The 16577-nt window shown below is 38.8% G+C and overlaps 1 protein-coding gene across 2 annotated transcripts in view; it reads right to left on the reverse strand.

Annotated features, from left to right (window-relative positions):
- The window catches only part of Gbs-76A (Glycogen binding subunit 76A), a 132784-nt gene that overhangs the window by 100346 nt on the left and 15861 nt on the right, over positions 1-16577 (reverse strand). Inside the window, exon 1 of one of the 2 annotated variants that reach the window (XM_017906369.1) lies at positions 11925-11944. The exons of the other annotated variant lie outside the window; for it this stretch is intronic. The gene's annotated coding sequence lies outside the window, so the exon portion shown is untranslated. Of the gene's footprint in view, positions 1-11924; positions 11945-16577 lie in introns of those variants that run through there. 2 annotated transcript variants of the gene reach the window in all.

Here is a 16577-nt window from a genome sequence, read left to right on the forward strand (position 1 = left end):
CATCTCTTCAAATTATAATATTACAATGTTAAATATCTTTCGTGTCATTATAATTTTAGAAGATATTTACGTAGCCTAGTTTATGTGGAACACCCTGTATATCGAAAGAATAATTTCTAATAAAAAATTGTCCGAAAATTCAAATATTATTGTAAACTATAATACTATCATTAACATCAATCTTGGAAATTTGATTAAACAGCGACTAAGGGGTGGTCTCACAAGTGCAGAGGGTTAAAATTGTCATGAAAAATTCCGTATGAAATATTAATCACCCATCAAATCACCCCTTAATCACCCATTTTCACAATTTTTCTCCCAATCAATCCCCAATCTCTCCCGTTACTCCATTTTCACAAATTCCATATGAAATATTACCTCAATTACCTTAAGGTATTACCTTAGTCACCTAACCTACCCTAACCTAACCTTAATCACCCATTTTCACAGTTTTCCTCCCAATCATTCCCTAATCTCTCACGTTACTCCATTTTCAAAAATTCCATATGAAATATTATCTTAATTACCTTTAGGTATTACCTTAGTCACCTAACCTAACCTTAATCACCCATTTTCACAATTTTCCTCCCAATCTCTCCCGTTACTCCATTTTCAAAAATTCCAATTCCTTTCTATTCGCCGATCATTTAACCACTGTAAGTTTATCATCGAATCGCACTTAAATCCAACTAAACCTAGAGTAAGCCTGGTCGAACCTCGTCGAGCCAAAAAATCCGCATACCTACTCGGAACGTCGAAAAACCTAAGCCAAACCCGTGCACGGATCATGTCTCACTGGTCCCGGTACGCGTCGTTTTCTCCACTTATCCCATTTTCGAAAAAAACACACCACTCGCTCCACTTTTCCATGCTCGAGTGTTCGACCCGTGCAAGAAGACGCGAAGAAGAAAAGCGTGTTTCTCCTCGGATGCGGCGGCAATTTGCGAGATGGCCGGTAGCCGAAACGAAGGGGGACCAAAGCCACGGTGGAGTCGCGTTTTGAGCTTGGTTTATCGTCGATTAGGTAACGAAAAGAATTGCCGTGGGTGGCGGGGATCAGTCGGAACGAAATCAGGACGAGGTGGCTCGTAAACTGGCGCGTTACAGGCTTGGGAAAAAAGAAATCAGCGCGGCCATTTGATGCGTCGTCGGGCTGTCGTAAATCAACGGAGGATGCAATATTATTAAATTATGCGAGCGCTCGATTCCTGCTATTAAGGAGCATAGCTCCTATCGATCTTATCGGCTCGTTTCATCGATCTTATCGCGACAGTACGAAACGCCTACGCGCGTGTAATCGCGGCTTAACTGTGCGCGACCTACGCCAACACTGGCACCAACGGTGCCTAGCCAGACCTCGTTTTTCAGGGCTGGATGAAGCGAGAGAGCATCAGGAGGCCGCAAATAATGAAATGAGGCGTAAATGCAGCCTCCAGAATGCCTGCCTCCCGGCTCTGCCAAGCACACGCATGAGAGGAACAAGAGGCAGATCCATCGATGTCTCCGAGACACGGTGCCGCGACGTGTGAGTGTTAGGAGACTGGCAGATGAGATTGAATCTTCTAATAGAGAAGAAGATGTCAACTTCACGGGGGATAGAGATATACAGCAGCGTGCGAAAGTATTCGATCGAGCGCGCATTTGCTCTTTTCGTTTATCAAGGTCTTTGCTATCGAGTCGAGTATTATAGGGGGATTATGGGGTTCTGGTTTGAAACGTGAAGCTTGAAACAGAAAATATTTTTTCTTTCTGATAATATGCGTGTACATTTATACAGGTAAGCGATGCACATATACAAGTACGTGTACAGTGGTAAGGGAAGAAGGGAATTTTTACGACCATCATCGTTTCGGTTTTTCTTTTCCTTTATCAAGGTCTTTGCTATCGAGTCGAGTATTATGGAAGGATTATGGGGTTCTGGTTTGAAACGTGAAGCTTGAAACAGGAATATACCACGAAAATAGGGAATTAGTCTATCGAAATTAGTCTATTTCATGGTGTTATTAAGAAAGAAGAAAAATTACGTAAAATATTAATTTACGTAATTTGCTCTTTTCGTTTATCAAGGTCTTTGCTATCGAGTCGAGTATTATAGGGGGATTATGGGGTTCTGGTTTGAAACGTGAAGCTTGAAACAGAAATATACCACGAAAATAGGGAATTAGTCTATCGAAATTAGTCTATTTCACGGTATTATTAAGAAAGAAGAAAAATTACGAAAGTATGAAAAATACTGAAAAATTGTTAAAATGTTATTCCATAGGATCCTCATGAAAATCATTATTGCGGGAATAAAGGAAAGTCGAGTGTAAATATAATAAATATTAATTGTTTCCGATTGGGTACTAATCCTTGGATTGAATGCTCGTTAAGAAACAAGGAAAATATATTTATTGATACATGTATACGAGACTTTTGCACAGCACCGTGTCGAAGAAGATATTTAATGTACACTGGTATCTGGTAAAAAGGCGTGAGATCGGAAAATAATATTACACGTGACATGCTAACATGCTAGAAATTTCTAGATGCAAACGTTTCGCGATAAGACGCCTCGAATGCTCAAGTAGGAATAATCGATGCAATTTTATTGTTTCGCAGCGATATTATTATCTTTATTCCGTTGCGTAGCTGATAAGAATTATCACCTTATTAATATCTATTTTTGAATATCAAAAATGACAAACATTTATGTCACAGGCTCCTCGTAATCAATATGTCAATAATCGTTTCGTGTTCTAGAACATGTCCAATGTTACTTTAGCCTATGGATCCTACAGATTCTTCATTCTCAAAAAAACGAAAAGAACGCGAAAAATTTTGAAAGAATTTTTGTGGAAATATTTTAAATTCCAAACTACCGAGACATCGTTTAATTTTTATTCGACTTTAAAATATTCCGCCATTTTTCTGACGACGTAATAAAATTATTACGATAAATCGAGATAGAGTGAAAAATTAATCTGTCATAACTTAACATCGCGATTATCTATAGATTCTATCTAATATTTAATTAAACAATCTCGATCATTTTTTAATAATCCATGATATGGAAGATAAATGCACAATGATATAGACATAAATAAAAATACGAAACCTAAATAAACGTGGAATCTTGGCAGATTATGGCATCAGCGATAGCAAGATGCAAGGAAAAAAGATGATTTCATTCATTTCTACACCTTATCGGAATAGGTACGAGATAAGAGCCGACCTAAATACGAGTCACATCGAAGATAACGCTAAAAACGCTCGGACTATGTCTAATTTTAACTCGATCGCGATTTATACGCGTCGCATTGCGTTAATTAGAGCGACTCACGATTTTTGGTCGAGGCCAATAGTCGCGGAAGAAAATCCGCGAATATCGTTGCCCCTTCCACAGAATCTCTCTACGAGATGGTCTCTAGACGCGCAAGAGGTCGTTGCGACTTTTCTTCGTCGCTACCTAAATTACCGAACGCATAGGCTCATTAATATTCATTAAGCTTGATTTTCTGCTCCGTTCCCCTCGCTGTGTTCCGGCTGAATCTATTCAACGCGTCGAGTGACCCAATGAGAAGCTCCTAATGAGGAGAAAATGGAAGGAAACACAGAAGTCATTGTCGGCCGATCGACGAGCAGAGAATGATGGACCCAAGTCGATCTGCTTGAGGAACGAGTACGTTTCCGTTGTAAAATAAGATAACGGAAGGCCTGATCGGTCGTACGAGCCTCTGTCGCCTGTGTTGTCGTCCGAGGAGAGAGGATCCTAGGAAGCAAATAGACGCATTGACCCAGATAGAAGTTGAAGAGGAACTATTCTCGGATAGGCGAGAGACGCCAAATGTCTGAGGAATTGGCAAACGACGAAACCTGGAGGCGTTCGAATGGCTAGATCTAAGACATAGTCGTCGACTTTGACGATTTTTCGCGCGGGCAAACCAGGACTGCTCACTACGCAGTCGAAACTGAAATGGAACAATGAGAGAGCCAGGATTGGAGACGTCGAATAGTTAGATCTCCACGTAACCGGTTTCTCGAATGTCTTTGCGCTAGGTACAATTCGATGTTTCCATATCTCGACATAAGATCTGTGGTATTTAAAAATAGCAAATAATAATGACAAAATCAGCTCTGAAATCAGTGAAACGTATGCATAACTCTTAGCTAGAGGTGTCGAATAATTGGACCTTTTTCGTGACCGGTTTTTCGATTATGTTTGCACTAGGTGCAATTTCATGTTTCGAGATCTCGACATAAGATATGTGGTATTTAAAAATAGGAAATAATAATGATAAAATCAGCTTTGAAATCTGTGAAACGTATTGATGATTCTTGGCTAAAAGTGTCGAATAATTGGACCTTTTTCGTGACCGGTTTTTCGATTATGTTTGCACTAGGTACAATTCGATGTTTCGATATCTCGACATAAAATCTGGAGTATTAGGAGAAAAAATAAATAAAGACAAAATCAGCTTTGAAATCTGTGAAACGTCTTCATAATTCTTGGCTAGAGGTCTGGAATAATTGGATCTTCCTCGTGACCGGTTTTTCGATTATGTTCGCACTAGACAACCGATTGATTAGTCAATCCTGCTTAGTCAATTCTGATTAAGCATAGAAAGTAGGATGACAAATTTCCATGAATTATTAATTACAGTGTCCCATTTGAAGTCTCGTACTCAATTATTTCCTAAAGTTGTTTCAAAAAATGTTTCAAACGAAACTTACCCCGAAATGAAATTAGCCTTATGATAATAAATTCTTGCTAGGTGGATGTGCTTCCGAAATTTCAAGATAACCTTGGTCTTTTTAATGTATATTATCCCATTTTAATTTTAATAATTTTAAGACGAATTCGTTGATGTATAATACTTCAGTCTTTGAAGACTATTCGCGGCCATTTAATGCTGTTTACATGTAATTGCACGTGTGTAATAAAATATAAAAATACACAAAATTAGAGAATTTATTCCTTTCCTACTAAAAGAACAAGTAACCAGGTATGGAGTACCGACAATAAAAATATAAAAGTTCAACAGGTAAAAATAAATGCAGTGAAATAACCGGTTAACTGGTTTCGAGTATAATCGTTCTGACACCCCTAGTCACGATTACTCTTCACCCTTGTTCCAACGAAGACATCGTGAAATATTTCTACGAAAAGTATCGCTAGCCTGCCTTATGAGCAACGAAAAACCCGATTTCCTCGTGATATTATTCATCACACACCTATACATACCTATACACACACGAAATACGCATACAGTTTCAAGTTTCTGAACGAGTTTCGCAACTCCTGCATGAAAAGAATCTACATTCGTTACACATACTTTCCGAACAAAATTTTCAAGGCCAACGTGATCTACAACCTGCATCCACGTGTATTCGACGAACTTCACTGTCATACAACGCTACCTAAATGGAATAATATACATGTGTACGTATACACACTGACAATCTACGTCATTTTTCGAGTCACGAAAGATGAATAAGATAACGAAGTAATAAAGCACTTCCAAATTTCTTTTTAGTTAAAGAATATCACGCATAATTTACGGATTGATGCAACAAAACCGTGAATTTTAAATCTCACGGTGCATAGTACAAATATATTGTTATTTAATCAACAAAACCGTGATCGAGACTTTATTTTGTTTCACAAATCGTGCATATTACAGGCGAATTAAAAAATTAAAAAATCCTTTATCGTCTGATTGTTCCATAACATTCGCGTTCGTTTTCTCGCCATATTTTCAATTCGGTAAATAATTTTTCCACTCACTATGTATGAAAACAAACTTTTCACTCTGCGTGAAAGATCCCCCTAAATTTCTATCTGCCATATATCCATCTCCGAATGAATAAATTTCAAAGACCCCATGTTTGAGTTTATTGCATTCGTCTCCTAGTCACGTTTTCGATCGAGCGAATAATTTTGCGACTGCCTGTGTAGAAAAACAGGCAACATGGCGAGAAAGATTGGTCTAAATCTCTATCTGGCCGGCCGCTGCATAAAGAACGAAGACCAGGCGTGTCTGCAGGGCTGCGGATGGCAGCGGAACCGGAATCCTTAACCCCGTTCGAAAAGCCGGAGGAAAAAGGGAGTAATCCCGGGTAGACGAGAGAAACGATATCACTGTCGTAAGACTCGGAGATATCGTTGTACGCTGATCGTCGCATGGACAGTGCGTGTCGTGGGTGCCCGGTGAGCAAGGAGAACGAGAAGAGCAATAAAGATAATTCATGGCAGCGAAACGCGGAGAGACGGTACAGGGGAAATATCGTGCAGGGACCCAGGTCCGAGACAACGAAATAATCTGTATACCTGCCACTGGCTGTCCTCTTATTTATCCCCCCGGTGCTTATAACGCGTGTCATCGATGCAACGAGCGTTTATAGACGCGACATAGGCCTAAGGTCGCGAGGCTGCGTCTGTCAAGAATCCATGAACCGGCATAAGCGGCGAGACAAACGACCAGACTGCCGCTAATGCTGCTTGCAGCGTGTCGCGAGAGGATTCCCATGGCTTATTAGTATCGTGACTAATTTCATTAGAGGCTTCGGGACACTGGGTTCAGGAGTCGCTGGATCGGCCGCTGATAAAGCGGACGGATGATGTAGTGGATAAGCGTAGCTGGGTGCAACATCGAGGTAGATCTCTTTGAGAGAGGGACACGATTTATACCCGGAAATCTTAAACGACGAGCGCAGTAACTGCGTGGAGCTATGTCCGAGGAGCCTGGAGGATCTCAAACGATGTCATTATCAAAGTTGCACCGTGCCGTCAATTTTACCTGTTACCGAGTTTACGAGCGATACACATGAGACATCTTTAGTATCTTGTTCCTGACAACCTTTAATGCCTGAGTCTTTTCTTTTTTCCAGACTAGATAGAGTTACACGAGGAGCAACTGGGTGTAGATCGTCGAGAAGCGTTGATAAGAGTAATGGCTGTTCCGAGAATAATCGGATTCAAGTGCTTAGAAGATAAACGAGCTTGAGTTTACACGCGACACTGTGCAATTTTTGGCAGATCGGTACATTCCGCTGCTAGAATTTTAGATCAGCGTATCGAGTACGCTGAGTCACGATGACTTTAAGTAGTGGACTCTAAAGAAGAATAAGAGACCAGGATGAAACTGGGACTTAAATACGAATCACCTTGCCAAATAGTTTCTAGAGCTTTGCACCATCGAGTTCAAGATTTTCAACTTTCTCGTTGAACTATGTTCGTGTGCCGATGATTCGATGATTTGCAACCCATTTATATGTGATAGATAGAGACAAGAGAGGAATTAAAGGTATCGGAAACTAAAATTTTGATTCTGCTGGTTGTATGTTAGAAATTATTAATTTATGGAATTATACTATGCAAGCTTTCACTTCGCAACTTTGTATTTCACGAATTTTTAATTTGCGAAGTTGTACTCTGCGAATTTTCACTTTGCAAACATTTACTTTGCGAATTTTCACTCTGGAAAATTATACTTTGCGCATTTCCACTTTACAAGTATTTACTTTGCGAATTGTTACTTCGCAAAATTGTACTTTGCGAATTTTTAACTTAGCAAAATTAGACTTTGCGAAATACTAACTTCGCAAAATTGGACTTTGCGAATTTCTAACTTCACAAAATTATACCTTGCGAATTCCTAACTTAGCAAAATTAGACTGCGAATTTCTAACTTCACAAAATTCTACTTTGCAAATTTCTAACTTTACAAAATTCTACTTTGCGAATTTTTAACTTCACAAAATTAGATTTTTCGAATTTCTAACTTCGCAAAATTGTACTTTGCGAATTCTTAACTTCGCAAAATAGTACTTGACGAATTTCTAACTTTGCAAAATTGTACTTTGCGAATTCCTAACTTCGCAAAATAATACTATGCAAACTCCTATTATCCAAAATTATACTCCACAAAATTTCCAAAAATAAAAATCATACGTAACGCAACTTCCTCCTTACTCAACCATTATCTCCCCCTAAATTTCAGTAACGGTACCCCGAAGACGAAACACATTCAATCACGGTTCCAGGCTACATTTCAAATTTTCAACTTGGTTTCATTAATTAAAACTCTCTCGCAGGTAGTAAATCAATAAACAGAAAAAGACGGCTAAGAAGAAGGCTAAAAACACCCGGTGGCCCCGTTCGATTTACAGAAGCGAAGGAGCGAACGCGAAACCGGCTCGTTTAATTAGAACGCCCCTTAAAATGCACCGACACTCGCGCATTCTTCCGCTTTCATCAACTCCTGGCCAGAGGCAAGGGTACGTCGGCCAAACGAAATTACACCGGTTCGAAGCAAGGGTTGGGCGACCGGTATCGCGAATACCGATTGCTCCATATATCTAAATTTCATGCACAGTCCTCACGGACGGTTTACATTTTACATTCATCACGATGGACTGGCGGCTAGCGGCAGTCTAGGACAAAGACCCGTTGTCGATAGTCGCGTAAATTATTGCCATGTTCTACGATCTATAAATATTAATTCGCGACGAGCCACAAGTGTTTCCGCAATACGTCTTCGGCTGCAGTTACTGTGCATGCGTTTTCTGACAAACTAACTCCGCGATGATTATGTTAGAGCAGAGTTTCTCAACGGAAACCGTATGATGCCCTAGAACCACGATGGCAGAGCTATATTCACGAATAATCTAATTTTATAGGATAGATCCAATTTCTCTTTTCTCTTTTTTACGTGAGTAAAAAGGAAGAGGATAATTTTGTTCCCTGATGCGGAATAACCGATGAATGACTTTGACGTGTGCATTACTATAGATGATAAAATATGAAGCATAGAACGATATACAAAACAACAGAAATATTAGCAAGGAATAACTATAATTAATTTTTATGTAATAGTATATATAATAACTTAGGTAACACGTTGTGAAATTACCCTAATTTTTAAATTGATTGAATTTTATGGAATTTTTAAATTTGTTTCAGTGAAATTCTATAAAACTTGCTTTTTTATTAATCTTTTTTGGATTTGAAACTATTCCAAACGTAACCAAACCTAATCCAATTAATTCGGATAATTAGAGTTACGTGTATTTCTTAGAAATTCAATATTTTTGGAGATATGGAGAAAATATTGGAAGAGGGACTTATAAACCATAAGGAATTGAAAAATCCTGTGTTAGAATAATCGAATAATCCTAATATGGTCATATCTATGGTTGCAACAAGAAACTCTGCATGTCCCATGCAATTAAAAAAATTGTAATTTCTTCTTTAATTGGATTCCAAAACGTAAAATGAATAAGAAATTTTATATGTTCAATAAGGTCACACAATGTGATCAGAATTTTCCCAAAAATGAAAATACCTGAAATGCAGCGTTTTTCTTTGTAACCATAGATCACGATATCGCATGAATTTTATTCCCAAAATATTTTAAGAATTCGTCGAAATTCACTGATCCATCGATCGTACGAATGATCGTAAGAACTCTGTCTAATGGTAGAACGAGAATACTTGCATCCAGTGTAACTATGATTTATTATATTTGTCTAATTAACATCTCGATCTCCCGTTCCTATTTAATCCAGGTGATTCCAGAGTGAAACAATTTTTAAAACCAGCTGATCAAAGTTTATCGATCACGCAATCGATCGAGGAACTACGTTACCATTTTGCTACAGATTTAGAAGTTATGGTAGGATTATACTACTGGAAGTCAATTAAAAAGTTTGATAGTATAACCAGTGAACTAATCGAAATGATTACTTTCAGCAGAATTAATAGTAATCCGTTATTCCTATAGAAGAGTAATTATATTTACCTGTGTACCTTTATTATACCACTTTAATTAATATTATTTATGTGCATTGCGCTTCAATTTACGTAACAAATCAGGAATTCTAATATTAACGCTATGTAGAAGCTCATCACTAGCTATGAGTATCTTAATACGAAAAATCCTAATCCTATTTCCATCCTATGAAATTTAAATGGGATTCTGCGAACTCGCATAATTTTCCGTATATTTTGAAAAAAATTGGAATCCAAAAAATTGCATTTTCACGAAGTTTTGCGAATTTCGTACAGAATGATATCAACCCTTTGCACTCGAGAGTACCTCTCAGTCGCAATTTAATCAGAGTCTAAAAATGGATGTTAATTAATATATCAAATTTGCAATTATCCAGCGATGCCTGGAATATCGAAGTAAAATAATTCTACGTCTTAATTTGCATACCATTTCTTCTTTGCCGTTTTAGAAATATCGTCGACTTTATGGCAGAAAGTCTTTGAATTACTATTTTCCTGTAACGAAAAAATTTCTGAGTGCAAAGGGTTAAAATAGATTATTATTTTGATTCATACGAATTCGAGAAAACTCTCGTCAGGACTTCTAGGGTTAATAATTTATAATTCTACCCAATTCGTAATCCAATAATCCTAAAAATTCGTCAAATTATTCGTCACTGTCGCTATAATCTTAGTTTATATAGAGATATTTCTCGATTTTCCGCGAAAATGGAGACTGGAATGCGAAAGTGAAGGAGTATTTGGAAAATAGAGTTATATTTTTAAGTAATTTTATATTTTTAGTGCGTTTTATCGAAATGTCAATGGCCCCCTGCCGATAAACTGGCTTATCGAGTCGAGATAAATTACCACTTACGAGTTACTCGGATTTTATCTACCCGTGCTCACTCTTTACACGGGATCAGTGAATCATGTAATTTGAAGTATAGCTCAGAGACAACGCCATATTTCTCGGGAGTAGAATTTGCAGATAAATCGCGATAGACAGGACAGAAATAAATCGCTATCGACGTCGTGTTTCGGACGATTTTAGACGGTTTAGAGGTTTATTAATATTCCAGCTCCGAGATTCGCGAGACGCGTAATTTCTAAAATTAAACGGGCATAAACAACGTCTACGTGCTCAAGTATAATTCGTGTACCTGAAGCATGACCTACAACAATTTAGTGCTTCGATTCTACGGTATATCTATTGTTCAAAGAAATTCACTGTTATTGTTATCGTTACACTGTGTTTATTGATACTAAATCTACCATCAATGTTTCTACTCGATCAGTACACTACAATGTTCCTACATTCTTTAGAACTTACTGCGAATAATAGCTAATTTAGTTCAAGAAAAAGTAAATAAAGAAAATAATTTTTAGATAACGATGAAAGAAATTAATTATTCCTATTCGAATTAAATAAAAACAAACGAGAAAACCAAAAATAAGGAAAAGATCTTCACAAAACGGAAAACAAGTTAACTCCTTGTATTTAACTTTAATTTTAATTAATCACTATACCTATTTTAATCTAAAACTATTTTAAACTAAAATCATACAAATTTTTAGGATTTAGATAGAATTATTAGATACAATTTTAGCCTAATGCGAGAGTAACTCATCTTTATGGGGTTTGATATGAAAAATTTGCGACGAGATAGACTCGTCATTGTAGTATAAGGTGTTAATGTCCCAAAAATTATAACATAAGCAGAATAGTGATCCAAGGTACACATTTCCAAAGAACAAAAGAGTAGCATCACTTTCCTATGCCATTTTTCTTACCCAAATCCCAAACTTCACCACTGATACATCAAAAATGACAAGATCGTACCTTTCCCAATTATTTTTCTCACGAAAAACACAAATTTCATCATTGATGCCTCAAAAATTATAATATCAAGAGGCTACTAAGTCAATAAAGCCAGCTCCAAAAGGCAAAACAGTAGCATACCTCTCCAAACTATTTTTCTCACGCAGATCCTAAGAATAACATCGTTAATATTCCAAAAATACCAACATCAACAGACTACTAACCCAATAAACCAATTTCCAAGAAAGAAAACAGTAGCACAGTTCCTACCTCTCTCGACTGAGAGGTTAGGAATCCGAAGAAATTCGAAAAAGGAGCATAACCGTTGGGAAAACATGAAATATACATAACCTAGATTAATTAACCAGAGACGATCGTTAATCATCGCCTAATGTAGCAAAGAGAACCGCGTTACTCCGCATGACCTAATATCTGCACTTTCACCGACTGGCTGATCCGCCTTTCGTCACGCGGCTGCCATCATCGCGAGGGGTCAACATTCGCGATCGGTTGCCTGCAAAGGAAAGAAAAAGCGCGGTCAGAAATACCGGCGGTTACAACCGCGTGCGAAGACGAGCAACAACGGGCGCCATGCTAAAAATAATCGTTTCCTTTAAACGGCGCGGTGAAAAAGCATTCCTCAAGGTGAGACGCGGGCGAGGCTGCGCGCGCCGCGTTTCAATCCGTATCGTTCACCCCTCGTTACGTACGGGGCAGCAAGGATTCCGCGAACGCCGGCCGATGATAGCCGAGCGCGAGGATTTTCACTCGGGCCGCGTGTCGCGCGAGTCGTGCGTGACGTCGCTGCGCGACAGGACGTTAACACGGCCACCTCGTGGCGTACGAACAGGCTCGATGTATAATTGAGAGCAGGGAGTGGTTGCGGAGAGCGAAAGAGGAACGATGGGAAAAAAGAAATAGACACGGTGAATAGAGCGCGAGAAAGATAGAGAGCGAGCGAGAGGGAGAAAGAAAACGGAGAATCGCGGTGGGAGAAAAGAGAAGGAGGATACGTTGCTGAGGAGCGACGTATTATCGAGTGCAACGGCCAATCGGCCAATCGTATTTTTCGCTCGCAGTCGCAACGGCGAGCTTGCACGTTAATAATGGTCCCGTTTTGCTTGTTATTAATGTCACGCCGATAATCGTCCACCGTGTTGCAATTATGTTGTTACGCGTATGGGGACACCCGGTATACGGGCTGACCGAGGGTGTGGTCCCGCGGCGAAAAGGGAGAAAAATCGCGTTGCTCTCTTAAGACGCATTATCGTGCGTAACGCATCGTATTTCAGCCTCACCGAGTTCGAGGGAGCCCTGTATCTCCCGCGAAAATAAACGTCTGGTAATGTGCTTGCTCCGTACGCGCGTACGCGCACCCCAGGGCCGTACCTACTACGCGGTGTCCTCGAGACTCGCGACTATGTAAAGGAGACGATGCATTGCCATTGGTCGCAGTGGACAGCGGGGAACGAGAAGATCCTTTTCTCGCGGTGAATGGGATGGAATGCGAGTGTTTGGGATGCACGGAGCTTTTAACGCGATTCAACTGTAACGGAACGGTTTGCGGGTGCCAGTGGCGTAGATTTGATTTTGTATCGACCTCTTGTTCCTATATATGGGGATACCCCAGAGATAGTAAACGAGGATTATTCGATTGGATAAGTTAAGATAACGCGACTAGTTAACGTGCAATGAAATCGGCAGCTTCGTGTGCATCGATCACGTATGGTCGTTGCCACTGATGGACGTACGGCCAATTTAACTGTCATTCTAATGGTACCATCGACGTGGTGCAAGTGTTAACAATCGATCGAACGATTAATAGCCGGATGCACAGGTAACGCGATTACCTCACACGATTCAAAGCGAAACGCAGGTATATACGGTGATACTACTGTGCGAATCGACTGTTGCGGTTAACGCAACAATCATCGCGAGTGATTGTGATTCCATGCGAAAACGTATGCTAATGATGCGTGAAACGATGCGGAAGTGAAAAAATACAGTTCGTTCGAAAAATTTCGAATGCTGTTACCAAAATGCTAATAGAAAATAATATTACGACTAGCTGATGATAAATCTAAATTAATTATCGTAGAACCTTTTATTGCGAGTGTTCGAGAATGAATTTGGAAGTTTAAATTGTTTATTAACGATTCGACACTGGTTAAAAGTATATTTGTAACTACTCAGAAGGATATTCCTCCCTAGACTTGATCGCGGAAAGTAACTAGGAAGCATAATCCGCTTGTGTATCTCCGATAATCGCATAGTGCAAATATTGTGCAATAATCCTTCGATAACAGGTCGCTAAAACAGTCACTTGTATCACGGCGTGATCTAATCGTCTCAAACTCAATCCTATTATATTAATCCACTACAATGGGGTCAAACACTCTAGAACCTTAATTCCCCTGTCCGAGAAATGACAACCGTGTACCAAATCCAAGTACGACATCGATCGTGAAATAATTAGAAATTCGTCAGAGTAACTACTGAGCGTTGCTAAAGATCGTTAGAAACTATTAAACGTCGTTAGGAATCACCAAAGGCCTCTGGAAATCATTGGCAATCGTTAGGAATAGTAAAAAGTCACTATAAATTATTAGGAAACGATGAAAATTATTCGAAATTAGCAGCAACCACTGAAAGTTTCTATAAATACCTTCACGTTATTTAGAAATCTGTAGAAAACTGCTAGGAGTCGCTAGAAACCTTTGGAAATCGCTAGAAATTGTTAAAAGGCACTATAAATTACTAGAAAAACCACTATAAATCACTACAGATTACCAAAAATTTGCAGAAATTCCTAAAAATCTTTGGAAATCTGTAGAAATCTCCGGAAATGTTTAAAAATCGCTAGAAATCTCTAGAAAAACCACTATAAATCACTACAGATTACCAAAAATTTCCAGAAATTCCTAAAAATCTTTGGAAATCTGTAGAAATCTCCGGAAATGTTTAAAAATCGCTAGAAATCTCTAGAAATGGCTAAAAATCGTTGAAAATCGCTAGAAATCTTTGCAAACTCCTGAAAACCTCTAAGAATACCTCCAAACCGCTAGAAATCGCTACGAACTGCTAATAGATCGGTAGAAACGGGAAAAAATCGAGAAAAATAACTAAAAATTCCTAGAAATCGTTCAAAATCGGCAAAGAGTGATCGCGAAAGGATTCGACGTTGCGAACACGTGAAGGCCCCGTTAATTTCGCATGCTCGCATGCGAGGACCAGGCGTAAGCAGAAGTCATTGGCCGTTGCACTCGGTGTGTTGCGTATGCGACGTGTGTGCACGCTCGTGAGTGCAACCTCGTGCGTGCACGCGATACAACTCTCAACCCCTTCGTGGGCCGGCATACGTCGCGAGGAAACATAGAGCGCGCCCTTGTAATTGGTATTACTTATGAGGATTACCAGCTACCATAAATAACGAAAAATTAACTCGTCGACGATCTCGCCGCGAGGAAAACTTAAGTGAAACACGCCGGAGCGTTTGGCTTAATTGGCGCAACTGGATGGAACGATTAATTACAAGCGGATCTTGCGCTTACCATCGGCCGTCGATAATTGAACACGGGGGTGAGATTCATTGCGGAAGGTATAAAATATCCGGAACCTGTATCTTCGGCTCGTTCGTCGAGATTTTTCACGCACGCGTGCATCGGCCAACGCGCGGAGCTTGCATTCGGCTCCGGTTCAGCGCGAAGAAAATAAATTACCAGGAAACGGCATCCGTTGAGTGATAATTGTGTTTTCGCTGCTCGATGAAGGCAAGTGATCTATCGTTCGATTTTCTTTCCACTTTAATTCGGTTCAATTAGTTTTTCTGCTATGCGTGCATTGCTACGATGGTAACGTTGCGTATCAGACTTAAAGCATGTTCGAGTAATAGAGTATTCGATTATCTACAGGTTTCGCATCGTTCGTGTTTGGATTTAGATCAGAGGTGAAGTTTAATTAAGAAAAATTTTTAACGGGAATTTATACAGAGTATTTGATATATGACCGTGGGTATGGTCGTGGATTGAAATTCGGAGTGAATTATTTTCATTTTCATCCCCTAGGAGTGAAATTAATTAGCGAGGTAATTAAGCACGATTTTTCGTGCTTCGAATGGAAATTCCAACTTTTATTTCGAGGATATTGAACGGATAGATGCTTATAGTACTAAAGAAAGTATTTCTATATGTAGAGATCGTGATTACAAGGGTATTTAGATTCAATCTCCTCATCGGAGCAACAAGTAATAATTCAGTAACAACTCACACGCATTTACTTGTATCTCTGCTCACCACGTGAATCATTATGCTTTATTAATTTCCTGTAAACGATACACGAGTAATAAATCACTTAATTCCGCTAAAAGGAATGTTTTCTAATTGTCTACCATTACAGAGGTAATTGTTAAGAGTTTCACACGCTAAATTTATGGTTTTCTAACCATTAAGCGCTAAACGAACTATAATACGCGCATCAATCATAAACGATTACTGTAAAGCAACTCTACCGTGAACTATACATTTCAATTTTACAGCGTAACGTTGTATAATTGTGCGCATCCACTATTAAATTCGATACGAATAAATTTAAAGAGAATATTTCAATTTTACGTGCGAATGTTTGGATTTCCCTGGAAAATTCTACGGATCTATCAGTGTCACAAACTTGGATATTTGTTGCGATAAAAAAAGAAAAAAAAAGAAGACACGGAAGGGAAAGTTTATATATAAATTAATAACCGTGCATAACCGGTATATTTTTATCTCTCGATATAAATAAAACGGCGGTAAATTTAATTTTACTTTGCAAATTTCATAATATATTATCATCTTCTAAACTATAATACAATACAAAACTTACAACAACACTATTATTGTAAATTTATTACATTACACTATTGTTATAGTACTGCAAAAGAACTTAAACTACCAAAGCAATTACTTCTACGCTCCATCCATATATCGACAATTTATTTACACAGCAGGCACAATGAAATACACGAAA

The sequence above is a fragment of the Eufriesea mexicana genome, unplaced genomic scaffold, assembly GCF_001483705.2.
Source record: "Eufriesea mexicana isolate 0111107269 unplaced genomic scaffold, ASM148370v2 scaffold4744748416, whole genome shotgun sequence".
NCBI classification, from domain to species: Eukaryota; Metazoa; Arthropoda; class Insecta; order Hymenoptera; family Apidae; genus Eufriesea; species Eufriesea mexicana.